The sequence below is a fragment of the Pseudopodoces humilis genome, chromosome 1, assembly GCF_049639895.1.
Source record: "Pseudopodoces humilis isolate 2021_Gansu_Grassland_sample_001 chromosome 1, ASM4963989v1, whole genome shotgun sequence".
Classification (NCBI taxonomy): domain Eukaryota; kingdom Metazoa; phylum Chordata; class Aves; order Passeriformes; family Paridae; genus Pseudopodoces; species Pseudopodoces humilis.
The window spans coordinates 45,383,369-45,403,850 of NC_142200.1; the positions used below are offsets into that span (position 1 = coordinate 45,383,369).

Sequence of the window (20,482 nt, forward strand, 5' to 3'; positions counted from 1 at the left end):
AAGCGCACAGCACAAATTAGTATTATCCTCGTAAATATCACCATTACTTTTCATTATTAAATTGACTTTTTTTTGCCTTTTCTAAAAGTAAGAAAGATGGGATGAAACCCAAACATGTTTTTTTGTGGTTTTTTTTTAAATTGTGTCTTTTACTAGAAAGACAATTTACCCAAAGGAAACTGTACTGCATCTGGTCTAAGAATGCTTATGCCAAAAATGTAATGAGACTTATGTAACAGCCATGATGTTAAGTCTTAAAAAAACAGCCATAAAGAAACAGATTCTTAATCGAAAGCAGGCTGCTAATAATAGTGCTCTTTCAAATAAATATTTGCCATCAAACTAAATGATAAAATAATGATTTTTCTATGCACATAGTTTATAAATGTGATAGGTTTACTCATTTAATGGTAGTTCTGTATTTTCAGTAGTGATGAATTCATATTTCACCTGGTATCATTCTGTAAGAGATGTGGTCAATGTACACTGGTTTGAAAGAGTTAAGATTAAAAAATGAAGAAGGAAAAGTAGTTTAGGTTGTGTTCAGCCTACACAGAGCAATATGAAATAAAATCCTAATATGCTTCTCTGTATTTTACCTTCACTCTTCTGCCTGGAACAATTTAACCAGATGCTCTACTGATTACCTTTACCATTGTATAATGAATTTTACTCTGCTATACATTGTGGACATTCAAGACTTAGTAAATCTTCAGAGAAAAGTCCAGGTCAATGTCTGTGCAGTGCAGATTTAAGGTCCTTTACCTGGAGTTCTGATTAGCTTTCCTCAGATGCTCATTCACTTCTGTGAGGTTTGGACTTTAATGCCATAACTGTAAAGCACAGCTTAGCTTGCTTGTGCAGAGCCAGCCGTCTCCTGAGGTTTCTCCTGCAACTGCTGGAAACCAATTTGCCTCCGTCACTCCAGCTCCTCAGCTCAAATTGGCAAACTGACTGGTTCACATCACAGGGTGGCTTTTTTTCTTTTTCTTCTTTTTTTTTTTTTTTTTAATAGCTTGTTCATGAGAATAAAATATTAAGTGCCCTAGGCCCACTTTGTGTGTGTGAGTGGGTAGGGTTTTTTTTTCTTTATGTGCTCCCATAATGTACAGGAAACAAAGAATTCTGACTTTGACCAGCAAAGACATGCAAATTCAGGGAACTTCAAACCCTTCCCTACAATGCACCTCAGGAAGGAGCAAGCCAAAGTCATTTAGGAAAAATCACACATGGGAAGGGGCCTTGAATTTTTTAAGAGCTTTCTCCAGTTATCTTTTACCAGTCATGCTCACCTTATTCCCTAATCACTGATTAGCACACACCAATGTGAAGAAGACAGTGCACACAGTGAAAAACCTTTGGACTAAATTTGCCATCTTTGTATAAAAATATCTAATCCACCTGTGCTGAAATCGCATATTTGAACATTTTTCCCACTTATTTTTTCCCACCTAATTTTCCCACTAGAGGAAGTACCAGCAATGAAAGGTTAAAATTTCAACATGTCTCTACCCACCTTGTTTCCTTGTGCAAGCTCTGGCTTGACGTTGGCTCATTTCAGCAATGTGTGGGGTCGGAATCTGAACTGGCATAGACAATCTGGGGAGGGAAAGATTAGTACAGATATAGCAAAAGAGCGAATATCATAATTCAAAATGACAAAAATGGGCATGAAGTTGCACTGCTCCAACTTTGAAACATTTGACACAAATGTTAAAAGGAGATATTTCCATGGTATCTGCATTTAGGAGAGTTATCTCCATGAATATTTCCATCCTTATTTAGTATATTTTTCATAGCAGAATGACATTATTCCCCTTGGGCCCTCAGTTTTTAATGTGGCATTGAAGGCAGAGGTAAGAGACTAAGAATCCCCTTAACAGAAGTAACTTTACATGGAGATGGCAAAGAACAAATCATCACCAACAAGCATGTAGGTAAAACAGGATATATTTTTAATACTTTTTTTTTAATTTACTAATGCAATGTATTTTTAAAAGAATTTCTCTCTTGAGTCTGTCAAACAGTCTTAGAACAGTAAAATCTTAATCCAAAAAAAATCAGTTCACAGGAGCAGATAACTAGAAAAGATGTGTTTGGTCAATAACCCTTATCCCCTGTGATAATCATAATCAATTATTGTCATGTACTTCCATTTCAGAAATTGACCAGGTTCCCTATTAAAAGAAGTTAATATGGTTTATAACTTTGGACAGAAGAATATTTTAGAAACACAAATCCTTAATAGTAAGAATCTGCTTCCCATATTCAGCCTAGATTTATTCAGCATATAAATATGTGTGTGTGTGTGTGTGTGTGTGTGTGTGTGCGTGTGTGTGTGTGCATTCGTATTGACAACGTCATCCTTTAGCTATTTTAAATCCTTTAGCTATTAAAAAATAATACCTATTTTTTCTTGCCTGGTGTTTTTACAGGAAACAGTTAGCTTCCCTTTCAGCTCGTGTTTTACTTGACTGCACAGGTCATGCTTTCTTGTGGCTCCTTAGCCAGATGGGTTCTTCATGCCTGTGTCCCTTCATGCCTTGTAGCCTTTCTGTGCCCCTCTCTCAGGAGTCAGGTCCTGGACAACCAGAGCTGCTCACTAAGCATGGAAGGAGGCCCTTATAATGCTTCTGTGGGAACTATCATCCATGTAGGGATTATGGCTACCATCTCCATCTCTTTGCCAATTTAGGGCCAGCCACAGCGGGACCAACAAGAACTTAATCTTTGCAATGCCATTTCTAGCTGAAAAGCAAATGTTTGTGCAATGTTGACCTCCAAGTACACAATTCCATACCTTGGGTGTGTTTTGGTGCTTCTAGCTCTTTCTTCATTTATGATGTCTCACAGATTTTTTTGACCAGCAATTTCAATTTTTTTTTAGCAGTCCTACTTTTTGCACCACAGTTTCAAAATGAAGCTCACAAATAAAGGCTAGGTCCTAGTAACCTTGTAAGCCCACATCCTGGCAACAGGTAACCTCATTCCAGGACTGAATCTCCCTTTTAAACACAATCAGTTGACATCTCCCTTTAGTTAGTTTCTTATCCACGTTATACTTTTTGAACTAATTCCCATCTTCTTCAGCTTAACTAATAATTTCCCATGTGGCACCTTATTACCTACTTTTCATAAGTCCGTAGAGATGAGACCTACTGCATTTCTTTAGTCAAGAAAATCTGTTATCTCAGAGAAGAAAGCTATCCAGTTACTCTGCCACAATCAGCCTTTGGCAAACTCACCTTGCAGCCTGTCCCGTCTTTCATTTACCTCAGTGCCTTTCTCCTCGAGGATTGCATACTGTTGAGATTACATTAAAATAGGGCATGTAGTTACTGCTAGCACTTTTTCCCCTTTCTTAAAGTGGGCGTTATGAGCACTGTATTTTCCTTTCTTCCATTATGAGGCATATGAGGGTGTAAGCTTATACTTTCTTTGACAGATGGTGTGGGCAAGGAGCACACTGATGACTACCTCCTCTCAGCTGATGGACAGTAACATCTTAGCAGGAACTAGTTTACCTATTGCAATTTTCTTAAAGTAGCCCTGGGAGGTCCCTTAAAACATAAGACCTGTGTAAATACCCACTGGATGGACAAGCTGAGAGCAAACCAGGGAATACCTTCTGGAAAGCCTAGAAAGAGAGCCTCATCTGAAGTTTGCGGGCTAGTAATAAAACCAAGCCCTCAGGAAGGGGTAAGTTTGACCTTATAGTGTCACGATGAATATATTTGAGGCAGTGTGGAAACACCACCTGCTCACACAAAGAAATTCAAAGCCAGTCTGTCCTAAATCATGCCACTGTGTTCGGTTATTGCATATATATCCCCCAGCACAGCATGATCTTATGTATTATATATATTGCAATTAGACAAAATGGTGTGACTTAGGAATGAAGTGGCAGCCTTAATTGCTGTTTTCATTTGTTAGGAAAGCTGCAACTTGAACACTGAGGGTAACTTTAATTCTAGCAAGCCAGTTCAGCTGGAAAGGAGAGAAAGTAGAAGGGAACAAAATCCTCCTCATTAATGCCAATTGAAGACTTTCAGGCCTCCCTGTGGAAGGTTCACTGGTTGGAAAGGAGCTCGATGGGAAAGCCCAGGCTGTTGGCAGGACCCACATCCCCATGCTCCTCCTTGTACCAACCAGCTCAATGGAGAGCTTACTGCAAGCAAAACCAAACCAAACACTGGGCTTGGAAGACTCCTGTTCCAGAACCTTGACTGGGAAGGGCACCAAATGATGATGCCTATGCCTGAAAATCAAACTCTTTTGTGACTATTGTTTCCGTGAAGGACAATAAATAAATAAATAAATGGTGCAAATTATAAGCAGCGACAGCAAGGAGTCAAAGAAAAAGGATGCAAAAGAGATGTTTTGTTAAGCTTAGGAAAGACACACAGCATCTTCCCTGTGGATCAAGAATGGACTCAAACAGGCACATGGCTGTTGTGTTACACTTGGCTGTGGAGGAACACAGCTATGGAATATTTTGTTCCTAAAGGGTCAGCAGATAAGTAACTGCAGAACCCTTTGGGGTTGTCTCGGTCCTTGAACTAACTGAAGTTTGCTTGTCTAAAGATGAAGTTGAGGCCTTGGGACATAGCCCCCTCCTTATCTGGTAACTGGTACTGAAACTTCATTTTCCCACAGAGTGCCTCACATGGAGCATGCTTCTAAAAGCTCTGCTTAAAATGTAAACAAAGTAGAAAAATATCAAGTCTGTAGTGAGCATTCTTTCTGCAGAAATTATGCCTGTGCAGTGATGAAACTTCATTTATTTGAGCTCATTTAACTTTGTGACATGTATTTCTTCTTACAGGACAGCTTTGGTAAACCTGTAGCAGTGTCAAACCACATACACATAAAACATTAGCAGCAACTGACAGAATGTAGCCATTTAACAAAAAAGGAGAATAAACTCCAGATTAAAAAAAAAAATAAAATTAATGGGATTAGAAAGAACTACAGATACTCTTTGTGATTTTTATGGTTGCACACTGTGTCACTAGTTTTGTAATTTGTAAAACTTCTTGATAGAAATATATGAATATACCAGTCAAAGTAATAATTAATTCCCTTGAGAAAATGCTCATTAAAAAACTAAAAAAAAAAAAAAAAAGACCAAAACAACAAAAAAACCAAACCCTGTAACAAAAAAAGAAAATTCTAAGAAGCTAGATGATCACAATGTAAACTAGATGCCAATTAAGCCTTCATGGGTTTGGGAAAGGAAAATGAAGACAACAATATAGCTTTCTGACTGGGGATTTGATCTTTCAGATAACCTCTGAATTGCAACATTTCACTTACTCAAAGCTCTGCTGAAATACATCGTACCTGATTATGCCATAATACCATACATTTATCCTCACATGTAAGGAATTATTCCATTACTCATAAATGCAGTTAGTTATGAATAGTAGACAATAGTGAGTCTATAAGGAAATACAGAATTTAATTTTTTTTTGTAAATGCTATCCTATATCCCAAGAATGCAATTTTTTTCTGAAAAGACATATGATATGTGGTATAGTGTGTATATATAAATACCTACACTGGGGTATTTTCTGTGATATTTTGTCCATGTATTGTTAAACATTTGTAGGACTAGAAAGGAGGGGGAATTTTCTGAAGACCTGTGTTGAGTATGGCAAGACTATTATTATAAAAGACTATTATAAAAGACTAAACTAAATAGATTAATGAGGCATTTCAAAGCATTATATACTATCCACTATGAATGGCCAAACACCAGCAGCTCTGCCTGCAGAGAGCAGGGGTCTCCATGACACTGCCCAGAAAGGCCTGGGTCCTCAGTGGTGTGTCACCTCCAGCATCCATATCCACCACTGCAGTTTGTACTGCTGCAAAGTAAAGGGAAAATTCCATTAAATGAGGGGGCTTTTGCTAAAAATGGTGTGTTGGGAGAACTCCCATAAAGTCCACATGGTTCATATTTTCTGTGTATTTGTAAAAAATTAGACCAAATAGTATTTTTTTAGAGAAAGTGAAACTTTTACTAATGCTTCCCAGACATAGGCTAATATAACTTAAAAGCTTTCCTACAGTAGAATCCAATTTTGCAACCTTCACTCACATTGAATAATACCTCTTCACATGTGTTCCCCTGATGTCTAATGGCTGTGACTCACGAGACCCGGTGAATCACATTGGGGTAAGGAAGAAGGTTACCCCCAGGTGCCCTGACCCTCTCCCCACCTGGAGGAAACCTCAGAAGCGGCAAAATGCCTGTGTTCATCCTCCCTCAGATGTTGCAGTTCATTGTCCAATTTACTCATTTAAAGTGCTGTTGATTGAAATTTACCTTAATCTGCTGGGATGTGACTTGTGATTTAGTGGAGATGGGTAAAGAGCTGGAGAGGCGGCACAGCAGAGCTTCTGCCATCACTTAGTCCAGTACAAACTGAAGTCAAGACAGGCAGAGTGATATCTCACTGGCCTGGGCACAGTGAAAACCAGTGGCCCTTGGATACTATATACATGCGTATGAAAATGCACAAAAGCTGCAAATATCCTGCCAACACTGTGGACACTTTCTTATCACAGAGCAGAAACTCACAGGTTCAGCTGGCCAAGTGCAGAGGAAAGCCATTTTTTCACCCATTTGTTTTTAACTGTGCTACCTATCTTTGGAATCATCGGGATATTGCTGAAGACAAAACTTACTTAGCTTGTACAGATGATTTCGAGGCCACAACAGTACTTTCCCAGAGGCTCTGAAGTCTGTGGAAACCCCTAAGGTGCAGTGGTCCATGCCCTACTATCTCATGCACATGCGAGGCACAGGGATGCTCCCAAGTATGCTGACTTAGGGCATGGTGAAGTTGGATGGAAGATTCTAATTACTAGGTGTCAGGAACTGATGTTTTACTTATGTATGGGATGACTTTGCCATTGTTTTGGTAGCCACATAGGAATTGACAACATTTTGCTCCTCATATTTATTTATCTTTTATATGGAATTATTCTCCCCCTTCAAAAGTAGAGCACAATTTATGACAATGAGAGCTGAGTATGTTACACAGTAATAAAGGTAAGCACTAACAGAATAAAGCTGTCTAAGGGGTGCTATAAATGTATCTCATTAATTTGTATGCAAAATATATTTTGGACTCTGCTCAGAGCTTTGCAGGTGAAGGCTGTGTGGGAGCCAGAAATCATGCTTCCTGGGTCCCTGAAGCAGCCTTGGCCTGATCCTCAACTCAGTCTGAGACTAAACATCAGTATAACCATTGGAGAGCCCAGTGACTCCTCTTTCTATCGCAGATGGCAGCTGGTGCACAAGAAGCATTGCTCACTGGAAGAAGAAGAGAGAGCTACAAGTTCCAGCAATATGGTTACAATACAGCAGCATAAATAGGCTCCCTCTTACCAGGTGATCTCCTTGGTCTCTTGCTCACTTGCTCACGGCTCAAGGCTGTTGAGCTGTCCTAGGCTCAGCACACTTGGGTGTTGGGGTTCAACACTGCTGAACCCCATTGAAATGGGAAGGAGACTTTTTGATAGTTACTACTAGGATTAAGGTCACAGATGCAATACTACAGGTAGTATCTGGCACTAGTTAGGTGTACAACAGTATTTAAAATATCCTTTTTCTTTTTTTTTTATTAAACCCCCTTAAACAGACCAAAATATTTGTGACTCACATTTCTCCTCTGTGGATCTTTGGATTGACTCAGAGTCCAAAGTGTTAATGACTGCTTCAGAATATCTCAATTATGTCTCTTAGCAGTATACCCACAACACCACCAGTGTTTACATTGTGCTTGAAATCACATGTGTGGGCACTGTGTAGAGGTGAAGTCAGCAGAGATAGGATCCTTCTGCTACTGTTTTCTTTCCATCCTCCTCCCCCTACCCCCAAAAAAAAAAAAAAAAATAAAGCTGTCTCCTTCCCAAGCTAAAAAAAAAAAAAGGTGAAAAGTTAATCCTTGTTTATCTTCTGGAACTGCTAATTTTGCTGTGAATAGAAGCTATACTACCCCCCCGACCCACACACACGTGCACAGTTTGGTCTCAGTCCCACAGAGGACCTACCGCTAAGCAGCTACGCAGAGTCACTCGAAAGCCAGCTGAAAGTACCATTGAATTTGTTGAGGATTCCCCAGAGGACACCTTAGCTGTTCTGCTCTTACAGCTCAAGGAGAATTGGTCGTTTCACGGCTATGGTGTCATTCTCCCTTCTCCCCAGACGAGGATGCCTAAGGGTGACTTATGGTTGCTGCTTCCTAACTGGAGCAACAGCATTTTTTCACCTTCGGCTCATGCATCAGCTGACTCAGAGTCAAGCATGATACTGTGGCCCAGGTTGCCTGGCATGTCCACATACACACAGACACAGACTTATAAAAACTGGCACATTGTAGGAACCTCTGTGTTCACACTGTGGGGTGAGAGCACAGTGAATTTCAGTTTTTCATATTTTTCATATTTTTTGTATTTCAATTTTCATACTGAAATACAGCACTTCCCATGCTAGAGGAAGCCGTGTCACTCCTTTGCTGATGTCTCTAAATCAAATTCACTAGCACTAAAAAAGTTAGCTTAAAAACAAGAGTAGCACAGGTTGAAATGATGAATGGTCTGTAGCATGTCAGGGAACTCAAGTATGTCCCTAACCTGGAAATGATAAGTCACAGTCAAACATGTGTCTTGTGATGTGAAAAGCTTTTCATCCTGAGGAGATGCATGACTTGTGACAGAAGATGCCGTAGTCCAGTTTTCACTGTACATAAGTTATTTTCATTTAGCTCTTTTATCCTCTAATGCAGACATCTGGGAAAAAAAAAAAAAAAAAAAGAAAATCGAGAAAAACATTAAAATGCATGTTGTGCTTTTGTGAAAGTATGTTAGCCTTATTCTAATTATATAGAAATTATGTCATGAATATTTGAGAATTGAATCCCTAGATCTTAAATATTGACCATAAAAAAAGCCATCATCCAGATTTGCCATTGAGGCACTAAGCTATGAAGCAAACTGACCCAAAAGAAAATATGAAGTTCCAGCAATTTTTCCCGCTGAGTGGAGGACTTTGCATTTCCTCTCCAGTGGAGGTGCATCTTAATCTAAAATCATACAGAAACACAACACCTCCTGCCATTTTTCTGGAAGAGGTTCAGATATTTTTGTTGTTCATGCAGAATGAGTCAGTCCACATACTGTTTTTACTGATAAACTCAGAGATAAGCAATTAGGCTGATAATTTGTGAATTATAGTCACTTTAGGACTTTAGGGAGTATTATGGTAAATACAGCAGTTTTAATATTGTAAATGGACTCTAATAGTTAGAATTATTTAGTTTCAAAAGAAAAGATGCAGCTGAAGGGTTAAAAATAATAAGCAATGGGTGAGCAGCAGCCTGATGAATCCAAGCAAAAGGAGAGCAAAAGTGCAGAAATGGCATTCTTCTGTAGGTGTTTCTTCTGGGGAATTATCTCTAGTCATCGCCTAGTCACGAGACAAGTTTTTGCCATAATTACAAACCCAGGCCACTGTGGCTATGCACAGTCCGGGGAGAAGGGCACTGGAAACAATGGTTAAAAATTATGGGGAAAAAAAAAAGTGCTGAAAGACAAAATGAAGGTTTATTCATGAAAGATATTGGGGAAGCAGCTCCTTCAGGATCAGGAAAAATAGCTCTGGAAACATAAATTAGGAGTCAGTTCCCATGTTATCAAAATCAGAGTGCCTAGAATGTAGTTTTATTACAGGAAAATCTGACTAAATACACAGACATTGACAAAATTCCCCAGTGCAGAATCCCTGATGCCTGGTTTCTGGCAGCAAACCTGCTTGGAGCCCTGACTGGGAACCCAGCTGGTTTTCATCCTCTTTGTCAGATCGGGCAAAAGCCACCTCCTGCATTGTCCCCACTCTCCGACAGAGAGAGGCAGCACCTTCCAGGTTACCCACGCACTGCTCTCTTCATCCAGGCTGATGACAGAGAAGTGTCATGTTCTCCGGCTGCCCGTGCTGCCGTGGGTCGGGTTACCAAGCCGCGTCAGGCCGCGGGGCCCCGCGCGCGCAGCCCCTGCCTGCGGCCTGCCCCGCAGCTGCGGCGGCCCTCAGCGCTCCTGGCGCGGCACGGAGGCAGTGGGGCCCTGCTGCTGGTCACCTTGCCGCCCATCGCTGCTCGCAGGCACCACGGGCTGCAGCAAGGCGAGAGGGCACCCCTGCTGCTGCTGCTGCTGCTGCTGCTGCTGCTGCTGCTGCTGCTGCTGCTGCTGCTGCTGCTGCTGCTGCTGCTCCTGCTGCTGCTGCTGCTGCTGCTCCTGCTGCTGCTCCTGCTGCTGCTCCTGCTGTCCCCTCGCTCTGCTGCTGCTCATCTCTGTCCGTCACTAACTTCATATTCCCAGTCCCTCACCTTCGCCTCCTACCTACCTCTTCCCCTGCTTCCTCCCAGGCTTCATTTCCACACCCTTGTACTTCCTGTCTTCACTCTGCTCCACCTTCCTTTATCCACTGAGGAGCCAGGACCCTGCTCAGCAGAGATCCTGCTGAATTTGTAGCTCTCCTGCTCTAGTGCTTATCCACAACAAGTTGGAGCAGTAGCTGCTGCTCCAGGCGCCACCTCAGCCACCCATTCCACTGGCTTATTTATTTCCCACTTACCTCTGGTGTCACCCTGCCAAGCTCACATTGTTCCTAGAAACATCTGGAGGATATAGGAAGCCATCCATGGGAACATTAGCAACATGGCAGCTTAGTGTAAAAGGAATGATGGCCTCACTCCTTAAAGCTTTGAACAATGAAGGGGAGAGAAAAGAAAAAAACAAACCAAAACCAATGCCAGTGATACAGTTGTGTCCTATACCTAGTGGCTAAGGGAAAATTTGCCTAACTTTTCACAAAGGCATGTTATGACAGAACAACAGGTAATGGCTTTACACTGAAAAAAGTAGGTTTAGAGGAGATATGAAGAAGAAATTCTTTACTGTGAGGGTCATGAGGCACTGGAACAGGTTGACCAGAGAAGCTGTGGATACCTCATCCCGGGACTGTTCAAGGCCTGGTTGGATGAGGCTTTAAGCAGCTGAGTCTAGTGGAAAGTGCACCCTGCCTATGGCGGTAGATTTTTAAGGTTCTTTGCAACCCAAGCCATTTTATGATTAGCTGCCAGGGCACACTTTTATGGCTGATTCCAGATGTTTGTCATTTTCAAGAAGCTTATCCTTCTGCTACAACCCTCAATGCAGCATAGGAATCAGAATGGGATTTTGAGATGAAATAGGGACTAGCAGCAGTCATCAAGCAACACACTACTGCACTGGAACAAGTAAATAATATGTGTAAATCGATATACTGATGAATTGGCTGGATTAGATGATACCAAGGTCATGCACCCTGGATGCAAAGGAGTCCTGGATTTTCACCCTGTCAGGATTCTCTGATGATGGACTAGCTTCCTTCATGTCCTTGCTCACACATTTCTGGTGCTGAGTCAGTGAAATTAATGTCACAAAGTGGTCTTTTTTCTGTAGCATGTTATGACAGGATATGTCACAGAAAAGGTCATCAAGCCTGGAGGTCTTCCATGAAGTCTGTTTCTACAGCCTCTCCCAATAATAGTGGTTCCTGAGTAGATCAGTCCAAGAGATGCTGTGACAATACTTGAGATCAATTTCTCAGAACAGATTTGCCCCATCATTAGCAGTAAGACAGAAAACCCTTCAATGTGTGTGCTCCCTTCTGCCTGTTCTAGCGTTTGGGACTACCTGGACCTTCATCCCAGTGATGAGACTCTGACCAGCCTCACAGACTCCAAGACAAAAGATGAAGCTCATGCTGCCTGCTGGGATGGTGTTACAGGAGTGAAATGCATGAAATGCAGATGGGTCTGACAGATCATTAGTGTTATTTATTCACAAGGGTAGGGGATTAAATGTACTGCTTGGAGCAGACCATGCCATCTTAGTTGTACATCTACAGGCTGTCATGTAAAAGTGGGATAGTGGTAACTCTGTGTCTGGGCTGTCTGTGGAAGAACTGATCAAAAGAGTTCATGAATTTGCAGTTCAGCCTATAATGCTAACATCCCAATCACATGCTGAAGGTGTGAGCACTGCTTGTGTGACACTGGTTACATGGAGCTCCGTGTGTGCCACCTAACACTGATTTTGCAGTGCACAACCAGAAAGCAAAGTGCCACTTTATTAAGGCCCTCTGATCTTTGATCCTGACTGCACAGCTACTCCACTGCTCCATGTGAACTGCAACACCTGCTACTGGTTGGTAATTATTCTTTCTGGCTCCATCTTTGTCAAGGTGGACGAACAAAAGAGCCCCAGCTTGGTTTGCTGTGTTCCTTCCTTCTTGTTATTTATTTGCCAAGGCAGAAGTAATGGTTTGGAGTGATGAAGCTGGGTGTCTTTCCCTTTCCTTTTTTTTCTTTCATGTCTTTCTTCTCAAGCATCTTGCATAAAAGATGGCACTAGCATCAACTCACATATTCCTCTAAACCGTCAGGGGGAATGCAGCTGCTGGTCTGGTGGCTCTCCCACCCAACAGCATTAGCCAAAAGCTGCGGGTTTGCCCTCCCTTTCACAGAAGGGTTTGCATAGCATTATGCATTCCTTCCTAAATGTTTCTCTTTTCTTTTTTAAGTTTTTTTCCCTCACTGACCACAGTAGAACCATTAATTCCAAGCATCCAAAATAGTCATTAATCCTTTGCAGATAATTTTAAAGTTTATAAAATCTTGCATTTAAGAAACTCACTCAGAGATAAGATGCAAATTCAGCACCTAAAATGACAAATATTGGATTATCCTTTGCCTTAGATTATCTTGAGAGGCATTTGGCTTGAAAGGTAATGAAACAAATGGGGAATTGCTCTGAAAATATGTTTTCAAACCTAAGTTTGCAAGTTAAAAAGTACTCATAGATTCTTTTCATTGGTTTCTTTAAAGTTTGCCATACCTCAAATTAGGATGAGCTAGATTTGGATTTGGTTTTGACTGGTTCTTACGGCTGAGGTAATTTCATGAAAAAAATAGAGTATCATATAGATATATTTACCCTCCAGCTACAAGACCAGGAAACAGGCATTTGAATTCTCTTTCTTAATCCTGCCAGTATTAACAATAGTATGCAAGATGGATAAGGACTGCCAAATATTGTGATTGTGATTGCTGAGGTATTTTAGGAGGAAATCCTATTTTCAGTTGTAATTTCTAATCTCTATCACTCCAAATAAATACTGGGCTTAAATCACGTTGAATCAATTTTGGAAAGTTTCTTATGTCATTGTAAACTTATAGCTGCTACCAAGGCTAGAAAATGTACGTAGATTTGCATATTTGCATATATTTGTGTATATTTTCTGTTTATTCCCTGTCTTTTTTGAAGTCCTGTTATCGCTTGGTTTTGAGCTGTATTAGGATTTTCACAGAGGAAGGTGTCTCTGTGTTAGGAATGTGCTTTTTCCTGTTATTATAGGAACTGGGGTTAATGGCTGTGGATGAAGGGAGGGAAGCTGAAACAGTTTTTGAGTCAGGGCCTGGCCAAGCGAGGAAACTGGAGCTGTGAGTCAGACGGGAGGAGGCTGGGGCTGGCTGGACTCAGAAACTGTGTTAGGAACCATAGGAGAGGGAAAGTGAGCTCACAGGGCATGTTAGGCTGTGTGGTACATGTCCATCATCAGAGCTGGGAAGGGTTTGGGGTGATGGTGACATGGGTCTAAGCATTCCTGAGCTGCTATATGGCAGAATTACCTTCTTCTACCATACACCTTGTGATGGTCTTCTACCATACTACAACAATATTTCCTGTTTTCTTCATCAAGCCCGTGCCTCATTCACTGAACAGAGTGGATGCAATTCATCTTCTTCATTCTCATTATTCACTGTAATGGCCCTACATCCTATTTACTGCTCACTATTCAAACCCTGTTCCAAAGATAGAATAATTAATTTCCTCATGGGCTGTTCCTCATGGGCACTCATCATTACAGTACTTCATAAATAGTAATTCATTCATTTTCACAACACTCATGCAAGAGTTAGGTTGGTGTTATTCCCATTTTTTGAAAGGGGAACTGAGGCAACAAGACTTTAAATAAGTCCAGCATTCACACTAATTCTAGAGGGCCAAGCTAAGTCACAACAGCCTGGGTTGTCAGAGAGCTCAGTGTTGTGCAGCCACTTGTATCGTCAGTGCACAGCTCAGATGGAGTCACAAGTGGCACTTGTAAAGGGAGACTGCTGGAATGCCAAATCAAATGCTCTCCAGACATAGAAAGTAGCCATAAATGAACCAGCCTGGTCTTGGTGTTTCCACAGTATTGCAGATGAGGAAAGGGTAAGGACAGACCCCTCTGTGTAGGACAACATTCAAATATATCATCTAGGAAGCCCTCCCTCCTCTTTCTGCATGCTTATTCCTAATTCTCCAGCCTTGCGATACATCATATGTTCATCTTTCTCTGCTGCTTTTCCTAACTGTCAGATAAGTTCAACCATGGCATACTGCAGAAAAACAAAAAAGGGGAGGGCAAGTTAGGGCTGCATATATAATTTTAATTGTTCCTACACTTCGAAAGATTATTGTGTCATACTTAGCTTTTAAAAGTTTCTCATGTACTGTCCTATAGCTTTCTCTAAAAAGGCAATTTGGAAACCCCTCAGAAGTGCCATCCTGGTGGCTTAGCTGCAGAACTGAAATCTCCAGTCCTGCAGGGCTGATCTCAGCCACTCAAGGTAGCAGAAGGTGTCTGAAGCTATCCTGCCTGCACAGCAGCGCTTAAGAGGAATGAGCCATTCACTTTGTGGGTGATTTCTTGGGTGCATAAGGGATAACCCCAGACTACTGGAGATCATCCCAGCTCCTGGATACAAGCAACCGGTGGCCCATTCTATTCACTTTCCAACCCTCCAGCCTTGATCCCAGAACCTCCTCCCTTCACCACCAGGCTTTTCTCACCAGATTTCTCACTTGCAGCTCACTTTTTAGCCACCTCAGATCCAGTCCAAATTTCTCATCCACTTGTTCCTCATCCTGCTTTCAATTTTCCACCATCCCATAAGGCAGTAAGTCACCAAGCTTCTCCCCTGGACCCCTTTCTTGATCTCCCTTTCCTTCTGCACATGTGCTTCTTGCCAAGCCAGCATGACAGTTTTCCTTCCACACTCCTAAATCATTGACATCTAATCCCAGGTTTCTGCCTCCACGTCCCTGCAGTCCTGCATCCCTTGCCTAAACACATGCAACAACAGAATCTAGAAGCAGCGGTAAAAGGGCATGCTTTGCTCAGAGCCTGCAGTTTGAGAACTGGAGTGTGCTTGGTACAAACAGATACTTTGGAGGACATTGCTGCCAAATTCCTAAGAATGTCTACTGAACTTGAGCAAGGGCTAAGCATTTAGCCAAAATCAGTCTGTTTTCACATTCTTGACACTAGGCAGATCCTTTCCTATGCCAAATATAATGTCCATGCTCCAAGGGATGGGTATATTAGAGTTAATCAATTGAATGGTTGCAAGGACTTTTTTTTTTTTTTTTGATGTGGGCGAAATAATATAATTTCTATAATCTTGTTCTTGGAAATTGCTGAGCTGTTTTTCACTAAAATTTTAGAACAACAAATAAATCAAAGTGAGGCATTCATCCAGCAAGGGGAATTTTAGTCCAACACTGAAAAGCCTGGCACAGTTATTTGCAACTGAAAAAAGGGTTTTATAATGGGAAGTGTCAAGCAGTAAGTATAGGTGGCACTTCCAACTCCACCTATAATATAGATTGGATTAGATGCCTGGTTCCAATCCTAGGGTATTCTGGATTATACAGTGGACTAGGAAGAAGTTATTATTTTCCTCAGGCTAACACATTTGCATGGCATTTTTTTGTCCTTAAAAGAAAGAAAGAAAAAAAAAAAGTCATGTCATTTATCTAGAAGATTTATTTATTTACTTGTATTGGCAAGGAATGCATAATTTGCTGACAATATGGAATGAATGATTATGGCAACCAATTTTATGAGAGTCTTATAAAAAGAGAGGCTTAAAAATAAAATGTTAACAATTATAGTTTAAAAATGAGTCAGCTACAGAGAAAATAAGACAAAGGCAAAAAGAAAAAAGAAAAACCTTTCAGAGCAAAATGTTTTATTTCCATTTATTTCCAATGCTTTGCAGATGTGTGTGGGGCAAGTAGGAGGCTAATATATCTCACTTTAGCAGTACTAATTGTTTGCATTATCACAATAATCAAATGCAACCATATTAATCTCTGTGGTTATTAACTTGATTTTTACACATTAAGATTTAGATTTAATCCCCTGGGACCATCTATTAATGCTTTTAAAGTTGAAGGGTTTCAACAGTTTTAAGTTTTTTTCCCTTCTTTTAGCTGCAGGCAGTAAAATTTGAACGTGTGTGGAGTTTTGTATTTTGCATTCCTGTGGGATTTTCAGAGACACTGCTGTCAAGGACCATGAATCATGTTAATACATAGCAACCTCTACAGCTATTAAAATGTCTGCAATAATGTGATTATTTTAAAACGGAAAAACTAATATCATATGTATTACTTAAAGATCAATCCTTTTTTTTTTTTTTTTAAAGTCAATGGAAAGGGCTGTTTCTGGGAGGGGGGAATGGAAATGTTAGTGGGAGTCACTAAAATGTGAAATGTCTAATCCACTGAGAAAAGAAACTTCAGTTCCTTTTACAAAGCATATCCTTACTGAGCTTATAGGCAATGAAGTGTAAAAATGGCCAAAAAAATCAGGATCAATAAGCATGAAAAGCCATTTTATTTTTTGTTTAGCCAAACCGTAGTTACTCCGACCTGGAACAGCATCTGGTTTCATGCTCTCATGATCACTGAGTGATGACACCCAAGCAGAAAACTGGGCTTGGAGGTGTTTTTATGAGATGTCAACATGGAATGTACTGCTAAGATTTAATAATGACACGAACTGGTTAAAAATGCAGTTTTCAGGGTGGATATATCAGATACATCATTTACAACTCACATAAACAAGAAAATATATAGTGGACTGACCCCATGAAATCAAGAAAGTGTCTTGAAATGTATTACAGCTCTAGTCTTTAAATATTAACTCCATAGACAGAAACTGCTAGATGCTGGTTTCAACAAGAAAGAAAATAGTTCCTTAGATAATGTAATTTTATTGGAGTTAATTGTGCATATCTATATTGTCTCTCAGTAAATCCCCTCTTCGTTGTCTGATTTGTTGGCCAGACACCCCTTGATTTCACATCTCCAAGAGGGTGCAAAATCATAAAACCTTCTATAGCCCCTCTGTCATTTCTGTATCTGCCTTCCTGAAGGTGCCATGGCCTTCTCCTTTAAGTAAATGCTTCAGTTCCTTGGGTTGTTCAAGAGTTCAGACACTTGTACTTGAATGAAGCACCACAGAGGGAAAAAATGGTCCATGTCCTGAACAGCAACTGAGAGATACCACGGGGTGGATGTAAACATACCAATAGGTGGGAATTTAGCTGGAGACAAGTGTTTGAGTGGTATAGGATGTTAAGCAGATCTAGAATGTGAAACTCTGGTCTTTCAGTATACAAATGGCCAAACACCATGTGATATTTTACTGGGTGCTCAGAAGGACACTGTCATGAAAGAAAGAGCTTGAGTGCCCTTGTTCAAGGTCAGGTTGGTTCCCCAGACAAGCATTTTTAGCAAGCTAGTTATTGGCACCACGCAAAATAATTTTAGATCATGGAAGATATGAGCTCCATTAGCATTGTTTTAAATTGCACTTTCTGTTTTGTAAAATCAAAAAGGAAATTTCATGGGGAAAAGAAGTCTCGCATTCATGCAACATTAATGTTTAGGGAATAATGTGGTGTTTTGCCATGTTAAAAGAATTATTACAAGCCCTTCATTGAGAAGCTCTAGAGATCTCATACATTGGAAAAGAGACTTGATAATTGGATGTGCAGGAGGGGGAGGGAGATGTATGAGGAGGGTGTCACTTTTGGTGACAGCAATGAGCTTTTTTTTGTTCTTGTGAAAAAAGACCCCGATCTGGCCAAATTAGAAGCCTTTGAAAAATCTGAGAAGCAGGTAGCTGCAGATTAGTGTGGAGAAAGTAAAGGGTGCTCAGGGTAGAATGATTCACTCATGGCCTCTCTGCTTCACTCAGCTGAAGGGAGAATATCAGGAGCTCATGCACATGAGCAAGAATGCTTGGAGGAGACAAATTAAATTTGTACGTGCCACTTCCAATGAGTCCATTTTTTTACTTTCATGGTTCTTTTTTATATTATCTGAGCACCCTGGAACTCTTGAATGCTACCAGTAAATATGGGCCAGCTCACATCTTCCAGGTCTTCACATGGAGGTGATCTCCTTTCCCAGAGCCACAAAAGTTGTGGTGATATTCACCCCCCTCCTGGCTTTGTCAGCCCCCTGCCCCTGGGAACAATGGGGCTGAGCTGCCAAGGCGCCAGGGTGAGAGGTCACGGCATCCCACTGAGCTGCCAGATTTGGGGGCAGATCCCACGGCCTCTTCTGCACTGAGCCAAAAGCAGGTCTTCTCTTGCCCACTGCAATCCTAGCAGGGAATCTCAGCAAGAGGAGCCTCAGAGGAATTTCTTCTTCAAAAACTCACCTTTCACAGCATTTTTTTTTCTTCTTTCTTTCTTCTTTTTTTTTATTTTCCACACAGAAAGGGACAGGACCGTATGGAAAATTAACTGCACTGGTTTACGGGTCACGTGTGTGAGAGCCTGTGAGTGTTTGTGCACGGGGTCATTGTTGGATTTTACAGCGGTTCCTTTTATCCTTGGAACCGAAGCTGCCACGTAGCTTGAGATACCTGCTTATTATGTAAAGCTAGATCTCTGGGCAGAAGAACTGAGAGAGTCTCTCATCTCCACTGAAATATCTTGGACTTGGAGAGCTGAACTGAGCGGCAGACGGAAAAAGAAAAAAAAGAAACAGAAAACATAAACATGTAAATGTGACATCTGTGATTCCACTTTACAGACCTTTTTACATGTGTGAAAATAGCTTATTGTCTTGCGAAAGTGAGAACTTTGGGGTTGAAGCTGATGACAGAAATTAAGGGGACTTAAAAGGAAAAGTCCAGCTATAGAAGTGAATTTAAAAGAAGAAAAAAAACAATAAACCCCCCAAAAGGCTATGCCAACATTTTCCTGGATGATAACAGAGATGTGTGCTAAAGAATAGGTGTTGACAGAAAAGAAACACAACCCTTTTATTAAAGAGGTGGGCAGGCAAACATATGAACTGCTGAAATTTCAGCATTTCGGTGTCCTGTGAGTAGAGAACACTGGAACACAGGAAAAACAAGTAGAAAAGATCTTAGGAAATTCTCACCTCCTAAAATTTGCAATAATTTTATATGCCATGGCACTTCAGAAAATAAGCAATTATACAGATATATATATATATGTATGTGTGTGAATCACAAAGAAAAAAGAAGACAGGGAGAAGGAGAGGAGGCAAAGACACGTTAATGCTTTGACTTTCATTTCAGATATCCCCTGCACTGTGTCATAATAAATCTTGCATCTTGCTGCTCAGCTTAGGGCTCTGCTGCAATATTCCTTGGTCGCTTTGTTTCAGAGCACCGTTTGTATTGAATTTGGGGAGTTGTCTAAGCAGCTGTAACACTGATATTTCCTCACTATTTCGTAGCAAAGTATGATCCAAACCCACACTTTTGGGGAGGAGACACTGGGGAAGCACTGCTTTAGGGAGCTGTGACTCCCGGAGCCTGACAGCCTCCTGACAGACACTAATATCGGCAGAGTGAATGTGTGTAGTCTCCTCGCAAGGTTTGTGATGTGCTTTTGATTTCCTGCCTCTGAAAAATGCATTTTGGCTAGAAAACAAGTGAGCCATACGATTCTTTTTCTTGCCATGCACATATCAGGAAATTCTTACGCCTGTACCTCGTTCACATTAGGTAATTGAGCTGCTAACATTCAGGAAGAGATTTTTGCTTGTTGGCTATTCAGTCGTGCGAACATGAGTAAAAATCATAGTTTTAATGAAGAATGTGAACTTTGTGTGATTCTGTCCTATTTGAGGCTTTGCTAATTTCCACAGACTATGCTTTATTTGTCTTTCTCTTAGCTACTTCTTTCAATGCCTTTATTCTCCAGGGGTAATGTCATTGTCTTCTGAAATCTTCAAAGATATTGCTTACATGTGAAAAGTGGCATTTTATGAAATGCACAATTTCATAAATTTGAGCTAATCAAGACACCTTCTCCTTCCAGGACAGTCAATTGGTTATGATTGTTTCTGTGTATTTTTCTTTTTTCACTTCATATATGTAAATGGAATGGAAAGAGACAACATCAAATTAAGGAAAAGTATTGCTCAGTGTTCATCCAGCAGGCCGGAGATTGTAGAGATCTTTGTGGATGATCCAAAATTTTCAGTTTTTCAGTGTAATATCCTTCTAAGTTGCCAAAGTCTTTTCTCCATATTAAAATTATTTTTT

At 40.7% G+C, this 20,482-nt stretch overlaps 1 long non-coding RNA gene across 1 annotated transcript; it reads right to left on the minus strand.

Annotated features, from left to right (window-relative positions):
• Positions 1-8,681: 8,681 nt before the first annotated feature.
• On the minus strand, positions 8,682-10,389 carry LOC148185087 (uncharacterized). Its single transcript, XR_015772873.1, has 2 exons — positions 10,146-10,389; positions 8,682-8,802 (listed from the first exon to the last, which is right to left on the minus strand). It is a non-coding gene; the product is annotated as an uncharacterized LOC148185087 (long non-coding RNA).
• Positions 10,390-20,482: the final 10,093 nt, after the last annotated feature.